This window comes from Eublepharis macularius, chromosome 2, assembly GCF_028583425.1.
Source record: "Eublepharis macularius isolate TG4126 chromosome 2, MPM_Emac_v1.0, whole genome shotgun sequence".
Lineage (NCBI taxonomy): Eukaryota > Metazoa > Chordata > Lepidosauria > Squamata > Eublepharidae > Eublepharis > Eublepharis macularius.
This window is the reverse complement of record NC_072791.1, coordinates 195,114,775-195,139,017: the sequence shown is the minus strand read 5'-3', so window position 1 is coordinate 195,139,017 and position 24,243 is coordinate 195,114,775.

Genomic DNA, 24,243 nt, shown 5'->3' with positions numbered 1-24,243 from the left:
ATTGGCATTCAATAAAACAATAAAACAATTTACAACGAGCAGGGCAGGAACCAAAAGAACAGCAAAATTAGTTGACAGAAGAATTAACCATATACTCCCTAATCCACACAGCAGTTGAGAAATACCATGCAACCATATATGTAGTGCGGGGACAACGATGTGATAGTAAGAAAGAAACTAATCCTCTGTCAGATTGACCCTGATGATTGATCAGCAGAGGGCTAATCAAGGAGTTCCGCACGTGAACATAAAAATCACAATAAAATAAAACATGAAGTACGGATTTGGGTTGCATCCTTCCATAAGGACATAACCTATTGGGGTAGGGTGTGTTTGTAAATCTCCCAAACAGAATTTTGGAGGGTAAAACGTTAAAAAGTGGAAGCATAAAAGCTTGGCGTAGGCAAGGGAAAGACGGCGATGAGAAATAAGCGGCAGGGCTTTTGTACTTAGGGATGATTCCAAACTCCAATGGGGAACAGGTCTTCTGTGCCAGAGAGCAGAGGGTTTGCCTATCAATATCTAGCAGTCTTTGTTTTAGGAATCTGAAAGCTTTCCGTTAGCATTAGAAGGGAATCAAAAGAGATCCCTACAGACTGTAGTTTCCTCTGAGTCAGGGAGGCCCATTTGAATGTAAAAGCATCCGTGAGCATCAGATAAATGTAACTTTCAGGTTCGGCCTTAAAATGGATGTGTAGCCATAATTTAAATGTTGAGATCCAAGCACGGGTCTCAAGGTAGCACTGCCCAGTTTCCAGGCACATGGCTGCATAACAAACACAGTTTGGAACCCCCAAGATACACCTTAAAAACACTGCCTGGATTTGCTCCAGCTAGTGGTTCAAACCGCTAATCCAGATAGGAATCCCATATAATATTTGGGGCACGGATTTAGCATTGAAAACACGGAGAGCAGCAGGAACAAACTGGTTGCCTTTCGCATGAAAGAAACTGGCAGAAGCTGCTGCACTGCACTTTGCCAGGTTTATTACATAATTCCGTTGCACTATCCAGTTATAGTTATACTGAAAGGAAACTGCCAGATATTTGAAAGATTTTCCTTGCTCAATATTGTTTCCTTTAATCTGTCAGTTTAAATGCTCCCAGGATCTTGAAAAGACCAAAATTGTAGATTTTACATAGTTGACAACTAGAGAATTGGCTTCACAATAGGAGACAAAGGCATCAAGGAGACGCTTGAGGCCCTTCTGTGACTATGACTCGGTATGAATATATGTAGATTAGGAGAGGGAGGGCACGAAGGGATGAGCTTGGCTCTCATGGCCCTTTCTTACCTGCCCAGGTTAATGCCAATCATGACTTTGGGGTCAGGAAGGAATTTTCCTCCAGGCTAGATTGGCTGAGTATCCTGGAGGTTTTTTGCCTTCTTCTGGGCATAGAGCAGGGGTCACTGGGGGAGGTTGAGGGTGGGGGGGATAGCTGTGAATGTCCTGCATTGACCCTTGGGATCACTTTCAGCTCTATGTTTCTATGTTTCTTTCTATAAACACTGGCATCAGAATCAGGGTGGCCAGATGTCCTTTTTCAAATGACAGTCCTGTGCTTTGAGACCTGTCCTCTGAAATGTCCCAATTGTGCTGGAGTCCAGTCAGCTGAAATTGTTGGGTGGTTTGTGCATGTATTTTGCTGAAGGAGTTTTTTTATGAACGTTCGAGTGACAAGCTGTCGCTCAAGGAAGTGAGCTTTGCTTGCTCTCTCATCCAGAGCTGACACTATAGTGAGCTGTATTTCTATTTGAAAGTATTTCTTTTATCAGTTTTGTGCACATTTCCCACCCCCTCCTTTTTTTGAGGGCTCTTGTCTTCATTTTTGGTCATCTGTAGATAACCACCCTAACCAGAACAACGTAATAAAGACGGGTAGTGGTACTTCTGTGGAAAAGTACAGGATATTGCAAACAGAAAGTTGAAATGGGTGGCCACAAGCCAACAGGCAAAGGAAGGAAGAATGGGAAATATGACCAGAAAAACAATAATGAAGACTATAGAGCTATCCTCCCTCCTGGATTCTTCTCCCCACCTCTAGAGTTCCATTCCCCCCTCACAATTACCAGTCCTTTTGTGGTTAGCTGGGGTTGGTAATGACCTGAGCTCTGCTGTCCACCATTAAACATGTTTCAGGAAAGATGGCAGGTTATCTTGCCCAGGCAGTTCCCATTTGCCCATTTAAACTGGATGCTTGGACCTTCTCAGCAGCCATACATATGGACACATCTCTTGTTTCGTTTTTCCCTCAGTCTCTTACATTAAGTTGCTTATCTTATTCACTTTTAGCTCTCCTTCTTTCTCAGCTTCCATCTTGAACTTTTTCCCACACAGTCACAAACTCTGCCTTTCCCTCAGCTGGCTACCAGGTACCTCCCACAGTTGCCTAAGTTACCTTTCCTTCTGTACATGACATGTGACAGTCACGTACAGCAAAGGCATTAATAATTTGGCTTTAACTGATTTCTATTGGGGGAAAAAACAGATACACACAGGATAAATATTGTTGAGCCAACTACTCTCCAAAGTCAAGACACAAAGGAAAAAATACATCCCTTTGGTCTTTAGGTCCTCCTTACAACACGCATCTTGTGGTCAAGAGGAAATTGTTACCCTTTACATAAAAATTTTGATGTGGCACACACATTTAAGATTTTCTCCATGAGAGGTTCTGGACATCAGCTTTCCTTGGTTTCATGAGACACTGGTAGAGTGGTCAGCTTTCAGGTGGGGGCTGGAGATCTCTCAGAATTACAATCTCCAGATGACAGAGATCAGTTCCCCTGGAGAAAATGGCTGCATTAGAGAGTGAACTCTGTGGTTAGGAATCCCAGGTACCTGGGTGGTGGCAGGGGGTCCCCTACTCCCACCATCTGCCCCCTGCCACCACTCACCTAGCTGTCTGGGAGTGTTACCTGAATCAGTCTCCTTGCAAATAAGAGAATAGTGGGGGGAATTAGCAGCAAGGAAGATGGCTATGCGAGAGGCAGTAACTACAGAATCTTTTTCATCAATGTCTACGGGGTCCCTTCCAAAATAGCAAACGAGGCTGCTGCTTAAATTTCAAAGAGAAATATTTTATTGAAAGAGGAAAATACATGCACATACACACAGGGGCGGTACTAGGGTTTGCGGCGTTCGTGGCCAGCTGGCCGGGGACCCCCCCGCGCGCACACAAGTACGCGCACACTGGCCTGCGTGATGACATCACGCGTGATGTCATCACAGGAGTGCATGCACCGCCGCTGGCCCAATTGCTGCAGCGGGCAGCCTCCGAGCTCTCCCGCTCGGTTGCCTGCGCCACCGCAAATGCCTGCCCGCAGCAACTGCGCCCGGGCAGGGGCTTGTGCTGGCGATGGCAGTGGCGGCGGCGCGGGGTGGGAGAGATAGGAGGCTTCTGCTTTGTGATGCGTGCTCCCGCCCCCCGCCCCTCCTCCGGTGCTCCCTCTGGCACCCCGCGCCTGAGGCCACCGCCTACCTGGCCTCAATGGGCACGCCGGCTCTGCATACACACAGGCTAAATAGTAAAAATGGTTACACGTATACAGAGTCCTAGGAAGCTAGGCAAAAGTTGGAATAGAGTGAGGGAGGGCAAAGTATATCTACCTATCCTGAAGAGTAGTCCAGTCCATGGGGGAAGAGAGCAGCTGCAAACGCCAGCGTTCTTGGCCAAGAGAGCAGGAGGCTTAGGATAACCTCCAGGGAGCAGCACTTTGGATCCCATTTGAATGGGGCAGGGGCACTACTCTTAAAGGGTAAAATGTGCCCTGAGGTGGCCTAGCCCACCTAGCCGTGGAACAAAGACTCCAACAGACAGTTCCTGGGAGTCACAAAGGGTTTGATTATCTTGATTGGCAGCTGCCGGAGCGTGTGAGAAGGAGAATGCAAAACTTGTCCTGGCTCTGCACAAAAGGGCAGTTTATAAATGAAGTCAACTGGAGCTAAATTGATTAATTTAGTTGGCGAATGTACCTTTCCAGGAATGAATTATAAATACTTATGAATGCTAGTTGATTTTCTCCTCAATCATGGACAGGATATCTCATCATGGAAGGAGGAAAAGGAATGTGTTAAGTGGGGTGACTCTGCAAAACCTTTGTTGCGCTAGATTCCTTTTCAGGGCTGGGAAGACTGCAAAACTAATCACCGCTGATCTCTCCGCATTTATATGCAGCATTCCTTTCATGCCTGGGTCTTCCAGGCGAGACTCAGCAACTGTTAGCTGGAATTCCCCTGGCTGCAATCCAAACTGCCATTTTAATCCAGGGGTCTTGTGATTTTATATTGCAGGTAGCCATGTTAAATGGCTATTAAAAATGGTGGAAGCAGAGCCAACTGCTTACAGGAGAGAGAAAGGTGGGGGAACAGGCCTCCTGGGTGTGCTCTTGGGTTGGCATGATGATGTCACACTCTGGAGTGACATCATCGCACCCCCCAAAAGCACTCCCGTGTTTCATGGTGTGCGGATTTGAGCTCCAAATGGGCCAAATGGTGCCCAAATCAGCCCTCTGCAAAGCCCTGTGCAATGATATAACTTCCCAGAAGTGATGTCATGGCTCCACCCTGGGAGCATGCACATTGTGTGCATGAAAAGACGAAGAATAAGGCCCCTTCTTCCACCAGGAGGATAAGGGAACCTGGCGACCCTATCTGTGGCATTATGTCCTGCTGGATTCCCTCCCTAAACTCTACCCTCTCCAGGCTCCACCCCTACATCTCCAGGAATTTCCCCACCCAGAACTGGCAACTCTAGGTTAGGGTACACAGGCCCAAAACAGTATGCGAACAGCTTTTCCACAAGTGCAATCTGACCCTCTCACACTGGTCTAAAGGAAGCACTTCAGCAAAAACCACAGCAGCTCTCTTGGGAAACATTGTCAGACATTCTCCCACTTAATCTCCCACCCCAAGAGAAACCATTGCTAGGCAGCAACTTACACAGACTGTCTAGAATCCCGACTCTCCCCCCCCCACCCCCATGGCAGCATCCTTAGATCTGCCATTTTTAAAGGTTTGCGTGAGGGAAAAGGTTTTTAAAGGTTGTTTTTTTAAAAAAACCTTGTAGTTTGTAGAGAGACAGCTCATCAACCGGCATTAAAATATTTTATTGTTTGTTGATAGACCTGAAAAGTGACTCTATTAATACCTAATGAACTTCTAATAAAAGTAAATTGTTTTCATCCCTGGGGCTTTCTCACATGCTATTTCAGAGGGCGAACAATAAGTTAAGCCTAATTAATTAAACTTTTGTGCCAGCGTCTGATTAGAGGAAAATATATACACGCTTTGACAAACAGCTAAGCAAGGACAGTTAAAATAATGCTTACAAGTATTTTTACAGTTAAAAAATTCTTTCAGGATGAAAGGGGGAAAAAATCTAGCCTATGATGTGCCGTAAACAATGAGATGGTACAAGGAATTTTTGAAAATGATGAAGGAAGACTTCTAACAGCTCCTCCCAACCCCAAATGAAATGCCAAAGCTATAGAAGCTCCCATGTTCCTTTATGTGGTAAATGCCTTGCATATTAAACAACATTTTCATTCTAATTTTTCAAGAATGCTGCACATAGAAACAATTTATTCTAATGGTAGCACACCAGCCTTTGCCTAGAATCAGCCCTGACACACAAATAGGGAAAGTCCCTACCAAAGGTATAACAAAATAAAAAATTATGAAAAATATTTCAATATGTTTATGAAAGTGTAAAGCGCTAAAAGTGCTCAAAGACTATGATACAATAAATACAATGCCGATAATAAATACAATATAACTATCATCATTAATAAATACCATATAAATATTATCCAAAGTCCTTCCAATCAATAAATATGTAGCAATCTTCCCATAACTTTACAAGGTATACACAGTAAATAATTACAGACACATACTCCAAATGGTGAGGAGATATCCAACAGGTAAATCACCCAACAATTCTTCACTAACAGAGTTCTATTTTTATTAGGTATAGTTTCTTCTAGAAGATGGTGCTTCTCCAAAGTGCTATAGTCCGTCAGACTTTACCCAACTTGGTGATGAGCGAACTGACTTCATAAGAGAGTTCGTGTTGATTATGAGCCTTTGAAACAGGATACAACAAGATGGCAAAAACCGTTAGGGTTATTCTAACAGCACAGCAGTATCGACATGATCTTCTGGTTCCACAGTCAGCACTTTGGAGAATCACCATCATCTAATTTTTGATTTTGTTATACCTCTGGTAGGGGCTTTCCCTATTTGTGTGTCAGTTTCTTGGATTCTGGAGGAAGCCCTTTTTGGATTCATTTAGAATCAGGCCTGGCCTGTGATAAACCACTAATCCATTTGCCTTAGCTGTGCCCCCCTCATCTCCAGTTGCACTATAGTGATAAGATGTGCCTATCTCACAGGAGTGTTGTGTTAGTAAGTGTACATATTGCTCTGAACTCTTGAAATGATCTCCGAAATACTAAGTCCTAAGACATGTCTAAGATTAGCCAGGAACTATCTGTTTTCAAAAACTATCCGGGCAATCCTGGGCAAAACTTTGAGCCCAATAACATAGGACATGAAAAGATTAATAAAATGAAACCAATTGCTTCTTAACAACGAACACAATTTATTCCAGCACAAACTGGAATAGATTTCATTGGACTTTAAAGTGCCACTGGACTAGGCTGGATTGAGAATTTGGATTTCCTGTCTCTGGCACTCATTTCTCACTACTGCTCCAAGCAGCAGCAGCAGGAAAAACATCTTTTAAAATGGTGGCAAAGCTGAGGTTAGTTTTACCTTATAGTTTCCAACCATTCCAAGAGAGGTACAGGGTTGGGAAATTCCCCACTGGGATTGCACCTGCCGTGTGCTTGCCCGGATTGTCTACCGGTAGAAGGCAATCTCTGACCAGCTTGCAATCTCCCGCCAACTGACAAAATATCGATGGGCAATGGGCAAACCGCCAGGAGATTGCCTGCCACTGGCAGGCACCTAGGACCCCTATTCATGGGGAAGAGTAGAATATGATATCCATATGGCACCTTCGTGTGTTTCCCACAAATAGTTCCTGAGACTGGGAAAACAGAGAGCCAAGCTACAAGTGACTCCTTACACAGGTTGGACACTTGTCAGTTTACCTCAAGTTTTGATGGGAAATTTAGGTGTCCTGGTTTTACAGCTTGGGTCTCCATTACAGCTGCAAGACCAGGATGGCTACATTTTCCGTCAAAACTTGAGGGAAGCTGACAAGTTTCCAACCTGTGTCAGGCGTCACTTGTAGCTTGGCTCAGAGAGAAGGGACAATGTTAAACCACTCTGTCCCCTGGAGGGACTCACAGGTAGCACCAACCCTAATCCTCCTCCCGTGCTTTAGTTACACTTTAAAAAAAATGTTTCTAGGTCTCCCAATGTTGTATCTTGTTTGTTCCTTAGATTCCTGCTATCAAACAACGAAACACTTACCTTGCCTCAAGGCTTTTCTTTGAGCAAAGGTCTTTCTAAGGTCCTTCAGACATTGATCATAGCAACTAGCTTTTCCAGACAGCAGCATGTATCTTTTGCAATCGCACCGCTGCAGTATTGCTGTAAGTTCTACAGCACTGGCATAAAGCATTCTGCCACGAAGCACACTGGTGAAAAAGACTTGTATATCACTTGCCATGTAGCACAACAGTCCCTCTCAGAAGAACTGTAGCATACACCAGGATAACTGGTCCTTTTTATTTTGATTGCAATTAATGCATAATAAAGGTATTTGTATTTATTTCTATTTGTATTTATTTGCATTTTAAAATACTGTAACAGGAGTGCCAACCTCTAGGTGGGGCCTGAATTCCTTGGAGAATTACAACTGGTCCCCAGCCAACAGGGATCAGTTCCCCTGTAAGAAATGGCAGCTTTGGAAGGCAGACTCGTTGCCATCGCATCTTGTAGAGCTTCCTCCTCTCCTAAAACTCCACCCTCCATGAGCTCCACCCCCAAATCTCCAGGAATTTCCCAAGCCAGAGTTGGCAACCCTAGCAGTGTCATTCCTCATTTTCTCTCATCTATCAACATTTTTCAGTTACAAAGGAAAATGAAAACACTCTGCTTGATTCTTTGCAGGTCAAAAATTTTGGTTCCCATAGAAACTGCAAAAAGTCAGCCACGGCCTCCCACAGTGGAACACTCCCAGTTACAATGCTGAGAAATCATGTCTTGTCTAAAATTCTCATATGAGAAATGCTTGGCTGAATTTCTAGGTGGAGGAAAATGATGTCTTGGGCAGCAGTGGGGGTGGGGGGGCACACTTCCCTGTATAACATTTTCTAAGTATTTAAATAGGCTGCTGATTTTGTTATATGAAATAGTCACACAGACTCCAGTGGGTGGCAGAAAAACTGACTCACGCCACCAACAAATTCCAGGGAAAGCCTTTTATTCACATCGTAACTGACTGCTGTAAAATTTGGCTGCAAATCTTGAGGTAGTACAAGCTCTATAAACCAAGGCCACTCAGAACTGTCAACAAACCTTAAGCAAATAGCTCACATCATTGTGGAGGCTAGACAGAAGGTTATCAACCATCTGGAGAAAAACCATCACTCCAGCCCCTTAATAGAGGTTTAACAGGATGTTAGTTGCTATATATCTCCCTGCCCTGAAAAGGTTCAGTTGCCCATTTCCACACATTAAGCCTCTATTAAATAGTCAGAGTATTTTTTCCAGGCCTATTGACAACCTTGTCTTTATTTATTTATTTATTTATTTATTCAATTTATATACTGCCCATCCCCAGGGGCTCTGGGCGGTGAACAGTTAAAATCGATAAAAACAAAAACTAAAATCAATATACAAATAATAAAACAAATTAACAAGGTGCAGTGGTGGGGAGAACCGACATGGCACCGCCCCCTTCAATCACCAAACGCCTGGCGGAACAGCTCTGTCTTACAGGCCCGGCGGAACGATAATATGTCCCGCTGGGCCCGGGTTTCCATTGACAGAGCGTTCCACCAGGCTGGGGCCAGGACTGAAAGGGCCCTGGCCCTGGTTGAAGCGAGGCGGGCTTCCTTAGGGCCGGGGACCACAAGTAAATATTTATTCGCTGATCGAAGCAATCTCCAGGGAACGTACAGGGAGAGGCGGTCCCGAAGATATGCCGGTCCCAACCCACTCAGGGCTTTAAAGGTAAGAACCAACACTTTGAACCTGATTCGGAATTCAACCGGAAGCCAGTGCAGCTGACGCAGGACAGGTGTGATGTGTGACTGGTAAGGTATACCAGTCAGGACCCGTGCCGCTGCATTCTGGACCAGTTGTAGTTTCCGGATCAGGCCCAGGGGTAGCCCAGCGTAGAGTGAGTTACAGTAATCTAGCCTGGAGGTGACCGTTGCATGGATCACTGTAGCCAGGTCCTGGGGCGTCAGGTAGGGGGCAAGTTGCCTGATCTGATGAAGATGGAAAAATGCAGACTTGGCAACCGCCGTGACCTGGGCCTCCATCGATAGGGAGGCATCCAGGAGCACACCCAGACTCTTTACCAGTGGTGTCCCATCCAGGGCAGGGAGCTGGATCCCAACATCTGGCAGCCCCCGTCCCAGCTGCAGGACCTCCATCTTCACTGGGTTCAATTTCAGCCTGCTCTGTTTCAACCATGCCGTCACAGCCTCCAAAGCTCTGGCCAGATTGTCTGGGGCCGTGTCTGGCCGGCCGTCCATCAACAGAAAAAGTTGGGTGTCATCCGCGTATTGATGACAACCCAGCCCAAACCTCCGCAGCAACTGGGCGAGGGGGCGCATATAGATGTTAAATAACATCGGGGAGCGTATCGCCCCTTGGGGAACCCCGCACACCAAAGGGTGACGGGGCAATAGATCTCCCCCGAGCGCCACCCTCTATCCCCGACCCTGGAGAAAGGAGACCAGCCACTGTAAGGCTGTACCCCTAATCCCCACGTCGGCAAGGCGGCTGGCCAACAAATCATAGTCAACCGTGTCAAATGCTGCTGTGAGATAAAGTAACACAAGCAGCGCTGACCCGCCTCGATCCAGATGCCTGCGAAGGTCATCTGTGAGGGCAACCAAGGCTGTCTCCGTCCCATGGCCAGGACGGAAGCCAGACTGGAATGGGTCCAGGACTAGAGCATTCGTGAATACACGAATTGGAAAACAGACAAAAATTTTGCAGAGACTGGGCTGGTTTGGCATACATGAGTCAGCGGGTTGTGGGACATGCCTTTTTTCATGGACACGATGAACTTTGGCCAGTCCGTCAGTCTGTGAAACCAGACATCTCGGCGCCAAGCAATCAATTCCCTAGGCAACGTAGGAGCCTCCCGCAGACCTCCTGCTGCCCTCAAAACACACCAATCTTAGCCCTGAAAACCTTGATAGGCAGCTGTGGCTGCCAACCAGAGAGCTCCCATAATTCTCTGTGAGCATTTATTATATAAGACACAGCACGGCGCTGTGCCCGCAGTTACCGAATGAGGAACTGCTTGCTGCAGGAGTTGTTTTTGCATCATGCGTCACAAAAGGGAGGCTTAGGGCTTGTGCTGCAGCAAGGCCTGGGAAGCAAGCTTATTGGGTTTCCTTGGCTGAGGGCTCAATATTCTGTTTAATACTTTTTCTTTTCAATTCTTATTTGCTTGTGGGGCAGTGGGCTAGCCTAGGGCTGTGCCCCAACCCAGTCTCAGACCTGCAGTCAGGTTCTGGATGCAACCTTATTGGGCTCCTTGAGGGCTCACTCTTCTATCTCCTTTTTTTCCTTTCAATTCTTATTGGATTGCGGGGTGGTGGGCAATGGACACCTGCCGATGCCTGGCTGTCCACATCTGCCTCCTGCCAATTTTGGTCTGTCCCTCACCAAATCCTCACTTTCATCCTCCTTTCCACGTGTGTCCCCTCAAAATGTCTCCCCCCCCCCCGAGTCCTCCTGTCTTTTAGTCTACCCATGCCCAGGTCTCCCTCCTCTTGATGATGGTTCTCCCTCCCAGAGTAGGCGCTTCCAGCCTCCCCTTGGGCAGCCCGATGGGGAGATTTATATTCCCCCAGGGAGACTCTCCTCCCCCCAAGGACTGCCTCTGTCCTGTCCTATACAAGGATATTCCTGCCTTCCCAAAGAAATCCATTCCCTCCTCCTAAATTTAACCTCCTCTCATAGATTGTGTCTGTCCTCATGTCCTTTAAATGAATATTCCTGCTGTCTCTCCAAAAACATCTCCTTGACTGTCCCCTCAAAGAGTACTTCTCTCCCTCCCCATCCCATCCCCAAAGCAGTTTTTCTGCTCCCAGGAACTGTCATTCCACTCTAGGGGCCATCATTATCCATTCTCAGAGGAAGATTCTACAACTCCATCCCATGTTTTCATTGCAACTTTTTGGTGCTGCAAGCCAAGGCAAGTCAATTGGCATTTGCGGCTCCTATTCTATGTACTGGAAGTTTCCTGGGGGCAGCCACTTTGGGGATCTGTAACTTGGGCGTCCAAACTGCTATCTTGGCCATACTTGGCGGGTGGCTGGAGGAGAGCCTGCTGAAGACTCACTGTGAGTTTGGCATCTGTGAGTGCAAAGGGGGCGGTCCCAGGGCCCCTGGAAGTGATGGACCATGGACCAATGAACTGGTCCGTGAACCAGGGAGGGTCTGTCAGTGGTACGTGGTCAATGAAAATAGATGGACCATGGACTGATGGTCTCTGGGTTTTTCCTGGTCTGGGCCCACTTCTAACTGGGAGATTTATGAGCAGATCTCCCAGTGTTTTAAAGCTAAATTGCAACAGCCTGCAGGTCCCAATTTTTATGTTTGCAGTGCAGTGAGAGACAGAGTTTAATTTTTCTAGCCCTGTGTAATTTTATCTACCACAACTGCCCTCCTCCCAATGCGGATATTTGTTCTTAAAGACACTGAAGTGGCAGAGAGTTAAAATAATCCACATTAAATGTTTTTGTTTCTCCTTTCTTCTGTTATGTAGACAGAAGGTAAAAGTGTGACAACTGTCTTTCCCAGTATGTATGTTACTTTTGAGGACAAGCAGCTTGCTATGACCACTAAGGTTATACGACAGCTTGGTTATCATTGTTCTAGGGCTTTGAATAGGACAATTCCCAAAAGTCTGGATCATTTTATACAACTCTTGCTTTTCAAACATTTCATACTTCACTGAGGCAATTCACCTTAATTCTGAGAGGCACCAACTTTTCCCTTTACCTGAGGTAGCTCTTCATGCAGGCCAACATTTTTGGTAGAGGATTCTAATATCTTCATCAGGTTGCGGTGGGTGCTGAGAGGCACTTTAAATCCTCCTGCTATCCACAATCCTGAATATTTTTGTTCACTGGAAAGACCATGTTCTTTAAGTTCCAATGTAATTTTGAATGGCCCATTTCAATTTTATGAAGCCTTTGTCAGTGACTTTTCTTATATGTCCATTATCCCCTGGAGGTAAGAGAGTAAGTGTGTATAAAAAAGAGTGTAACAGAGAAATATGCAGACAACAATGGTTTTCTTGGGAACAGAAGCCACTTGAGTTGCCAACCGACCAGCAAAAATGTTGGTTTGACTGGGATTTTTGCTTCAGGGTTAGGCAAACTGCCAAAAAAGCACGTGGCAACCACCAACTCATCTCCTGAGACATTTTTAAAAGTTGTACATTATTGGTAAGTAAATTACTTTTGCACAACATACCCACAGCTCTAGAAAATGTCGTGATGCGACGTCTCTCCCCCCCCTCCCATGACTCGGTGCTTGCACAGGGGACTAGCTTTACCTTTTTAATCTACTTACTAAAAAATTTAGATTATCTCATATTTTAGTGGATGTCATATCCACCATTAGTGCCCAGGTTTATTTGGTATGGCTCCTTCCCTGTGAGGGGACGGGGGAGAACAGAGTCCATTTATTAAGTGACAAGGCTAATTATATCTTACTTTTCCTTTAGAAGGCTCAGAGCAGAGCTCCTAGGAGTCTTCCATCCAGACACTGATGAGCTCCACACCTGCTTGCTACTTATGCTTGCACTAGGATGTTCTTGATGTTTGTTAAGGGCACGGGGATTCCCCTTGACTATGGAATGCATTATGCATGGGATAGAGAACGCAGAAAAAGTAGTATTTTTCTCCCTTTCTCACAATACAAGAACGTGGGCACTCAATGAAATTGCTGAGCAGTCGGGTTAGAACGGATAAAAGGAAGTACCTCTTCACCCAAAGGGTGATTGACACATGGAATTCACTGCCATAGGAGGTGGTGGCAGCTTCAAGCATAGACAGCTTCAAGAGAGGACTGGATAAACTTATGGAACAGAGGTCCATCAGTGGCTATTAGCCACAAGGTATAGATGGAACTCTCTGTCTAGGGCAGTGATGCTCTGTATTCTTGGTGTTTGGGGGGCAATCAGTGGGAGGGCTTCTAGTGTCCCTTCCCCACTAGCAGACGTCCTGATGATACCTGGTTTTTTTGGCCACTGTGTGACACAGAGTATTGGACCGGATGGTCCATTGGCCTGATCCAACATGGCTTATCTTATGTTCTTATGAATGCCTTCCCCTTCTGAGCTTGCTTAGCACTAACCCTACTCTCTTTTAGGGCCAAAAGTTTCAGCTTATCTAGGCTGATTTTTTAAACACCTTTTTTATTATGTTCTGTTAGCCTGAAAACTATTAAATTCATTTTAATGAATTTTCTATGCTGGACTTTAATTAACATGTTTTATATTTTTATTATGTTTATGACTGTAATCTGCCTGGAAAGATGGCATTAGTTTTCTACCTAAATAAATACATTCTTAAATAAACAGATTCAGAGGCAAAAAACCTCTGAATACCAATGCTAGGGCATAACATCAGGAGAAGGCCTTGGCCTTTACACTAAGGTTGCCAGGCCCCCTCAACCTCCCAGTGGGGGGATTGGGGCCTGGCACTCACCTTTCCGGGGGGGGGGGTGCGCATGCGCAAAGCACATGTGCGCTTCCACAAGCATGATGATGTCACTTCCGGGAAGTGATGTTATCATGCGGCGCACACACCCCTGGAGCGCGTCCATGCTCTGTAGGGGCTTGGATTGGGGCCACTGCAGAGGGCAGGCTCCTGCCCTCCCCAGCACCGAAAACAGCCCCATTTAGGCACGGATTGGGCCTATTTTGAGCCACTGCAGAGTGCAGGAGCGCTCCCACGCTCCACAGCAGCCCCGATCCAGGCCAAAGGGAGCTCGCACAGGTGTGTCCCCCCCACTGGCCAGGTAAGTGGGGTGGGGTATGAGGGGTGGGGGCGGGGGATTCCCTGCCCCCACCGCGGGTATGGTTTCCCTACTTTACATGCTGTTTGTTGGTCTTTCAGGGCAAGTGATTAGGCATGCCAGGCCTCCCGCTATGGTGGGAAGCCTCCTGCTGGCAAGCCCTTTTGCCTGTTGCTGTTTGGAGCAGGGGTGGGAAAAATATAAAATAAAAGAGACATCAGTGATGTATCTACATCACTTCTGGGTACAACTGGAAGTGATAAAGGGTAGTTCTGGGAATCAATGGAAACTAGTGTAAGCCTGTACTGAAAAAAGGGTTTGGAGCCTAGGACCTAGGACTGATTACTAGACTGCAGATATATAGATAGATTAGCAGACAGGACTGGCAGATAACTGAGGTGTACCTAGGTTTGTATTCATTTGCATGTTCAGCAAAGGCTCAGGGGGCATGTGTTAAACAAAGGTCACTCTGACTAGGAGAAGTGGTATAACGCAGGACGAGGCTAGCTGAAAAGACTGGAAGAGAGAGAAGTGCTGAAGCTACTATTCTTTGACAGGCAAAGCTTGTTTCCAAGCTTTAGCTCTAAGAGGGTCATAGGGCTGAAACTGCTAGCTGGGAAGAGTTGAACCCTTCTTCTTGGGAGAAGAGCAGTAGCTGGGAAGAGATGAAGAAGCAAGGAACAGCAAAGAGCAGGAATTTCTAGCAGTTGAACTCTTTGTTGACTGCTTGAGACCAGCACCGCACCCTAGTACAGAGCTGCCCCATTTCGTCTTGCCAGGAGGAGAGGGGAACTGCTCCTAGGGCAATAAGCAAGCTCCAGGATTCAGACAGCGTCTTCACAAAAAGTCCTGCTGTGGCAAGGCCTTCTGAATATTTGAGAGACTGTTCCAGGCATAGCCACTAGCCAAACCCACAGAACTGTCTGCGCACTCTACCAAGTGGATTGTGAGAGCGGGACCACAAGTGACGCCTGACACAGGTTGGACACTAGTCAGCTTCCCTCAAGTTTTGATGGGAAATGTAGGCGTCCTGGTCTTGCAGCTTGACTCTCCGACTGCTGTCCAATGGACTTTTCAACTGTCACTTGTCCAACATTCCGCCAAGCTGCCTACATTTCCCATCAAAACTTGAGGGAAGCTGACAAGTGTCCAACCTGTGTCAGGCGTCACTTGTGGTCCCGCTCTCAGTAGGACTCTGCTCTGGGACCACTGGTTACTGACCCAGTATTGATAACTTTGGGAATGTTTTCATAGTTGTGTTCTGTTCTATTTAAATAAATTGGATTTACATTTTGAATTTGTAAACATGTCTCTAGACATTGAACCTGGCCCTCGGGACTCTGGGGGCTACACTGGAGTTTCCAGTGATTTTCTAATAATTCTAGAGTTATGCTCTGTCACTTCGAGATTGTACCTGGAAGTGACATAGTGATTTTGCTGATGTCACACACCAACTTCCTGCTGGTTGTCAGGCTCAGGATGCTGGACTGAGTAGATGGACTCCTGGGTCTGATCCAGTTGGGCTCTTCTTATGTTCTTATCTGCCTACTAGCAGCACAGCCATGATACTGAAGACATTTTAGTAATCATCTTTGGCACCCCAATGGGCTTATCTGCCTTCAGTTCTGTTACCAGCTAACATGCTTTGTGATTTAGTATATCTGATTTGAAGGTCCATGTACAGAATGGCTAAATGTCAGAAGTGGGATACTTTGACAAAGACCTACTGGGGGAGGCTGCTGATTTTAATTTAGCACGAGTCCTGAACTGTGCCAACAGGTTTGGATTCAGGCCTCTCAGCTGGGTTGTTACCGAAGGAACCTCAAGATCAACCCCTTCCCCGCCTCAAAAACTTGTCAAGCAACACTCCTTGCTGCCTTAGTCGTTCAGACTTGTAAGGTGTTTGTGATCTCTCCTGTATACAAGTGTGGATGAAGGAACAAGGTCAGCAAAGGATGCTTTCCCTTCTGATACAATCTTGATGTGACAATCACAGTCTGTCTCTAGGAAAGTGAATGACAAGCCAACGTCATCGCTGTTGTCATCCGGAGACAACTGCTTCCTGAAGCTGAAGGCCAGAAGTATTGTCGGCTGTGCTCTTCTTCCCTACACGACAGAGAATCTCCCGTGTGGTATTATGTCTTCACAATTGTTTTAATAAAGGATATATTAATTGAGTACTGTTTCACAAATTTGTTTATACAGAGTAGGGGATGTAATAAACAATTTGTATATTCTTTTGTTTCTCTTGACACAACCATATACTACACCATATATTGCAACCTCCCCAGACCTCAATTATACAGGCATCTTATGCGTTCTAAAAACAATTCATTAAAGTGTCCTGTGCTCAAAGTGCTATCATGGATGTTATTAAAGTGCAATTGCTTTTGGCATCTTATGACACTATTTCTCATATAGAACTCGATTTGCCTTGCATACAGGTACAATACAGGTACAGTATAAGGGTAATTCCAGACACTGTGAATGTCACAGATCAAAAAGACCTATAATCATAGGTACACGTAGTTGGTTCTGTGACTGCATTCTCTAACGGACGGTCCAGATCCTTGTAAGGTCCGTTTCCAAGCTTCTTTCTCAAAGAGCACAGATGCTGGAAAATACACATAACAATGTAATACATTCCCAAATTTCAAAACATACAATAGTATATTCATATTACAATATACTCACTCAAAGATTCATCATAGTTAACCTTCCATATCCCTCTTTGATTTGTCAATTACTTCCATTTGTGTCCCATTGACTAACAGCTGTATTATCTACAGAAAGCCATCCACGCCCTAATCACACAATCTCCGTCCTTAAAGTAACATTGTTATTATCCCAGAAAGCAGGTGTAATCGTTGGCTATATTTAAGCCATTTGGCATAAGAGTGTTCAGTTTATATATCCAGAATGTCTCCTTTTGATGCAACTCCCTATTTGCTGCTATGTGTTCTTTCTTCCGAGTTTTAAATAAAACGGTGAACAACATTTCCCTTTCACTATGCTTTTTTTCTAGATAATGCTGGACCAAAGGAGCCTCTGCTACATTATTCTTAATCCTAGACTGATGTTCACTGAGTCTCGTTCTAATGGAACGTGCAGTACTTCCCACATACAATAATCCACATGGGCATCTCAGGGCATATACCACTCCTTCCGTGCCACAGTTAACAAATTCTTGTGTGGTTTCAATTCCTAGTTGATTCAAGTCTTCTGTGGTCATTATTAGGGAGCACTGTTTACATCTACCACATCTGTACAGACCTCTTGGTAGTCCTGTACCCCTTGGGTCATTGTCATAGTTCAAGTCTGAATGTATGATCTGATCTTTAATATTCCGTGTCCGTCTAAAGGCTACTAAAGGAGGGGTCCCACAGCCCGGGATGTCGTTGACAAGTGGCCAATGTTTCAAAATTGCCCTTCTAATAGCATTGGCTTTATTGCTATAATCAAAGACCCCCACAATTCGTTCCCCTGTTGTTCGTTCCTTTGGTGTAATTAAATCTTCCCTGGCTGTTTCATCAGCACGTAGTCTGGCTTTAATTAAAACCCTATCAGGGTATCCCCGTTGTTTAAGATGTTCCTGCAAGATGTTACTTTGGGCAATATAATCAGACTCCCTGGTGGAATTTCTTTTTAGTCGTAAAAACTAACCCAACGGTAGATTAGCCCTTAGATGTCCTGGATGAAATGATCTATAATGAAGTAGTGAATTCTTGTCTGTTCTCTTCTTAAACGGTTTTACTGCCAAGGTTCCATCCTCCTTCTTGTATACTGTCACGTCCAGATAGTCCACGGACTCCCTACTAGTATTCCAAGTGAACTTGATGTTGGGGTGTATACCATTCATCCAGTCCCCCAAATTCTGAATATCAACATTCTCATTCATCACTAGGAAAAGGTCGTCTATAAAACGGACAAATATGATAATGTCTTTCCAAAATGGATTAATTGCAGGATTGCAAAAAAAATCCTTTTCCAACCATCCCATAAAGAGATTTGCTATACAAGGTGCTGCGGAGCATCCCATCGCAACTCCTCGTAGCTGAACATAAAAGTTGTCCTCCACTCTGAAATAATTATTTTCTAATATTATCTCTAACAGTGATATCAGAAAAAAGGTGGGTGGATGTAGAGACTCCCTCTGATCTAAGGTATTCATTACCACTAGGCGTGCCTCTTCATGTGGGATGTTGGTACACAATGAAGCAACATCAAGTGTTGCCAGTATTGCCCCTGTTGGTAATTTATAACCTTCAAACTTCCTCACGAAATCCCCTGTGTCTAGTAAAAAACTAGGTAATTTTCTTACAAAGCCCTGCAAAAAGAAGTCCAAATACCTGGATAACGGTTCCAAAACCGAATTACTTCCCGATATTATTGGGCGCCCTGGGGGGGGGGAAACCCCTCCTTATGAATCTTTGGTAATATATACATAACTGGTGTTCTAGGGGACGGGTTAATTAAACCTGTATGTTCTAATTCCGTGATATATCCCAGGGCTAGTGCTTCATCCACTGTCACCTTTATTAATAGACTGATCTTCTTTACAGGATCGTTTGGGATGGGTTTATAGTCCATTTCGTTGTTTAGCTGTCTATTTATTTCCTTCATGTAGTCCTTTTTATCCATCAGCACCCTCTTTATCAGCCTCTTTTATTATAATAGAGTCATCAGATCTCAAGTTCCTTAGAGCCATTCTCTCCTCCCTCCGTAAGTTATTGTGGGCGCTACCCCCACGGGCTTCTATACTGCCAATTTCTTTCAATAACATTTTTTCAAAAGTCTGTACATAAGGATTGTTAACAGTGGGAGTAAAGGAGGAACGTTTATGTATGCCGGTTTCCTTTCTTGCAAGTGCATTGCCACCGAAAAAAACTCTCAGTTTGATTTGTCTCACCAACTTGAAGACGTCTATCCTGGTTTGAAAATCATTGTATCTGGGGGTCGGTACAAAGCCCAATCCTTTGTTCAAAGCCGCCTTTTCTATATCTGACAAGGTTCTGTTCGAGAGATTGACCACTAGGTCAGTCTCCCCTGTTGCTGTCAAGTCTGTCTCCCCTTGTTGTGCCGGCCCCCTCATAAAAATCGTCCCGTCTTCATAGTGGCGTGTTCTATTCCCCGGGCGTACTGACATAGATCTTGTAGACACCCCTTCTTCCAATGAGGTGTCAGTATCTTCTCCCTCTGTAGTCTCCATGTCAGAGGAGTGAGTAAGGGAATTGGACCATGACCCAAGGGGTACAGGACTACCAAGAGGTCTGTACAGATGTGGTAGATGTAAACAGTGCTCCCTAATAATGACCACAGAAGACTTGAATCAACTAGGAATTGAAACCACACAAGAATTTGTTAACTGTGGCACGGAAGGAGTGGTATATGCCCTGAGATGCCCATGTGGATTATTGTATGTGGGAAGTACTGCACGTTCCATTAGAACGAGACTCAGTGAACATCAGTCTAGGATTAAGAATAATGTAGCAGAGGCTCCTTTGGTCCAGCATTATCTAGAAAAAAAGCATAGTGAAAGGGAAATGTTGTTCACCGTTTTATTTAAAACTCGGAAGAAAGAACACATAGCAGCAAATAGGGAGTTGCATCAAAAGGAGACATTCTGGATATATAAACTCAACACTCTTTTGCCAAATGGCTTAAATATAGCCAACGATTACACCTGCTTTCTGGGATAATAACAATGTTACTTTAAGGACGGAGATTGTGTGATAAGGGCGTGGATGGCTTTCTGTAGATAATACAGCTGTTAGTCAATGGGACACAAATGGAAGTAATTGACAAATCAAAGAGGGATATGGAAGGTTAACTATGATGAATCTTTGAGTGAGTATATTGTAATATGAATATACTATTGTATGTTTTGAAATTTGGGAATGTATTACATTGTTATGTGTATTTTCCAGCATCTGTGCTCTTTGAGAAAGAAGCTTGGAAACGGACCTTACAAGGATCTGGACCGTCCGTTAGAGAATGCAGTCACAGAACCAACTACGTGTACCTATGATTATAGGTCTTTTTGATCTGTGACATTCACAGTGTCTGGAATTACCCTTATACTGTACCTGTATTGTACCTGTATGCAAGGCAAATCGAGTTCTATATGAGAAATAGTGTCATAAGATGCCAAAAGCAATTGCACTTTAATAACATCCATGATAGCACTTTGAGCACAGGACACTTTAATGAATTGTTTTTAGAACGCATAAGATGCCTGTATAATTGAGGTCTAGGGAGGTTGCAATATATGGTGTAGTATATGGTTGTGTCAAGAGAAACAAAAGAATATACAAATTGTTTATTACATCCCCTACTCTGTATAAACAAATTTGTGAAACAGTACTCAATTAATATATCCTTTATTAAAACAATTGTGAAGACATAATACCACACGGGAGATTCTCTGTTGTGACAATTACATTACCGTGTTGCTCTATTTTGTTGTACTTCTTCCCTACACAACATTGAAATGCTGCATTCCTTCTAGGCCTTGAGCTGAAGTGGAGTAAAAATACTGAGATAAATACAAGCAAGTTAACAACGAAGCTGAAGCTTCATCAATTAACATGTGGAGGCAATTACAGCATAACCAGATTTTAAAAAGTACAATTTACACAGAAGGAAGACAGCTTATTTTAGCCAATTCTTCTTTCCAGGAGATAAAAACACTGCTATAAAACAATCTTATAGAGGGAAAGGTTAATATATAAAATTTTGGATCTTAAATGAGTGCTGTACCTGCCCTTCTCATAAAGCTAACTGAAGCTTTAGAGGAACAATTTACAGCAACCTGTTCCCACTATTCAAAGCAGTGGCATGGGGCTGCTAAATACCTTTTATTTAAAGTAAAAGAGTTCCTAATCATGGAACTATTGTCTTACACGTAGTTGGGTCTGCTGCATGTTAGTAACTGAATGACCACAATCAGAAAGAGTCCAGTAGCACCTTTAAGACTAACCAATTTCATTGTAGCATAAGCTTTCGAGAATCAAGTTCTCTTCGTCAGGTGCATGATACAATACATGATACAGATGCATGATACAATACATGATACATGATACATGATATCATGCATCTGACAAAGAGAACTTGATTCTCGAAAGCTTATGCTACAATAAAATTGGTTAGTCTTAAAGGTGCTACTGGACTCTTTCTGATTTTGCTACTACAGACTAACACGGCTAACTCCTCTGGATGAATGACCACAGTATGGAGTGGTGTCCTTAATGGGAGCCAGCACAAAAAATGGCTGCCACAAAATGGCTGCTGCAGGAGGAGTCAGCCACAAAATGGCTGCTACAGCTTACCTTCAGTCATACAGTGAAGACCCTTGTGATGTGGAAGTAGTTTCTGCTAAAGTAATGTTTTTACAAATCTGCACAGCCAGTCAATACTCCAATGGCCAATCAGGAGCCATGCTCTACTAAAACCCCACCTGGCCCCACCCACTTTCTAAAAACACTTGGTGGGCACCAGGGAAAGGTGTTGACAGGCACAATTGCGTCCAAAGGGACCATGTTGGGAATGCCTGCTCTACAGATAAAACTTTTATTCCGCTGTAAAACAGTGCTTATCAACAGACAACACATTCAGTCTCAAGAAATGTAATCCAATGATGAAAAATGTGGTTTGCTAGCATGTTCAATCCAGCCTTATAAGAGGTAACAATAATGAAGTTATGATCTGCTTAACTGTTCAGAGTGAACATGTGTGTAGTTTCTAGCCTGACAGTGGAGTGTGCCTTGCCTCCCCCCTCTAGATGCAGCCGCAGATGCTCCCTGAAGTGCTGCTGGGGGGCAGGAGCAGCAATCTGAGGTACATTTTGGGCTGCAGAAGGAAAGGGGAAGTGAGAAAGTCATCCTCTGCAGCCAGAAATCCTTCTGCCTGTGGAAACACTCCATTGGATCCAAGCCACTATAAACAGTTGTGCAATATAACTCCTTGATGCAATTGTTTGTTGTAGGTGCAGATACTTCGGTGTGAGTGCCAATTTTTCATACAGGCTTTGCCATTCACTGAGTTAAGGAAGCCGCACTGTACACAAGAATGTGTGTGATACTCTTTTTTTTAAAGGATGAAAAAGTCTTCCTCCACAGGAATCCCTACACAACGTGAAACTTTCACAGGACTGGTAATCCTAAAGAGGTCTGCTCAGAATCCCATTCAAGTCTATTCCATGGGGCTAACTTCCAGGAAAGTGTTCCTAGGATTGCACTATTCGTCTAGGAGCGGTCATGCCAAAAAATTGGGCAGTGAATCCAAAGCAGAAGATGTGGGTCAGCAGGAATCTGCCTCTGTGAATCTCATAGTCTCAACAGTTTAAATCCTAGCTCAAGGTTGCCAACCTCCAGGTGGGAGTGGGAGATCTCCTGGAATTACAACTGATTTCCAGACCAAAGATCAATTCCTCTTTGGAGGGTGGACTCTATGGCATTATACCCTGCTGAGGTCCCCCCTGCCCTTCCACCCCCAAATCTCCAGTATTTCCCAATCTGAAGTTGGCAACCATAGAGGGCACTCTATATGTCAACCCCTGAGGTCAGGATGAATTCATACCCCACAAGTGAAGAACCAGAAGATGTAGCTCCACCAAGCACCCAGCAGTCTTTGCTGCCATACAAGTTTCTAGCAGAGGGCATACCTATAGGACATTCGGTGACATCTAAGTGTGCAGTCAAGCCTCTTTAAATAAACTGCTGCTTTTCAGTTAAGAGCTTAGTCACTCAGAAGGCCTGCTAGGCTACTGCAAAGTTCAGTTGAGGTCAGGCTACAGTATAAATAGCTTGGAGCCTTCACTGTGAACTCTTTCAGGTTCTCTAGCTGTTGAACTTGACTGCTTCCTTCTACCAAGAACCTGAGACCTGTAGCCTGAAACAACTCCTGCTTCGGCAAAGACTTGTTGAGGTGCTGCTTAGAACCTCATATGCTCTCACTATGGCGTGTACTCTATCTTTAGAGTCAGAATGTCAGCACCATAAAAGCTTTACAGTAAAAACAGAAAGACAAAACCATTAAATACAATAAAAAATGAAGTCTTTATTCTTTTGGCTCAACTGTAATGTGGCTTACCGTTCTTTATGGTAATAGCATTTTCCTGCATGCAGTTCACCAACACACAAAGTCAACAGTTTCAGTAAAAGAAGGAATTAACATTTAATTTTGCTTGTGAATGAAATTTTGTTTTAAAAAGTCCTGATGTGATCAGATATAGAAGTTCACTACTTGGTTTATGTGGGGGGAAAAATATTGTTGTGGAACCTCATATAATATTTAGAAGACTTCTAGTGCAGCATGAATCAACAAGAATAAGATTAGTCTATGTAAACAAACACTGGAAAAGAGCAAGGATTTTATGAATAATAAGACTAAATCGATACTGCTGATGCAGGCAGTGCTAGGAATTCAAACAAATCTTTCCCACCACATTTCAATTACAATTATAGCTATTTGGAAGCAAGTGCATTTTGGACTCAGTTTGAAAATTCACATTAAGATGTGTGCAAAATTACAGTACTAATTTTTTAAAAAAAGAACAGAAACCTAACATTACCCCCCATTCTCTCCTTTTGTTTTTTGTCTACTTTGTGAAGTTCTTCAATTAAAAAGTGCTATGAACAGAAAGTAATAACCACCTGTGACATCAACCTGAAGGTCAGTTGTTTTGTCATTTATGTACAAAATGCTGAAAAATAAAATCAAATGATATTTGTACACTATTTATATTTTTTTTTTCTTAGAAAATTCTAACCATGTATTTTGAACAGGTTAAGCTGTTTGCAACATGTGTACAGTTTGGCTACGCGCTGTACAGTACTGACTTGAAAGTTAAGAGAATAATAAAATAAGTAAGAGCAAAGCAAGAAGCTTTTTTTTGTTTGTTTTTAATCCCGAAAGCTGCAAACTATTGCTTGATGAAATGAGGAATGATTTCCGGTTGAACAATTTGTTTCACTTTTACCACTGACATATGGCTTCCCGTATTAGATTTCTGAACAAATCCAAGTAAAATACAGCAGCGAAGGCAAGAATA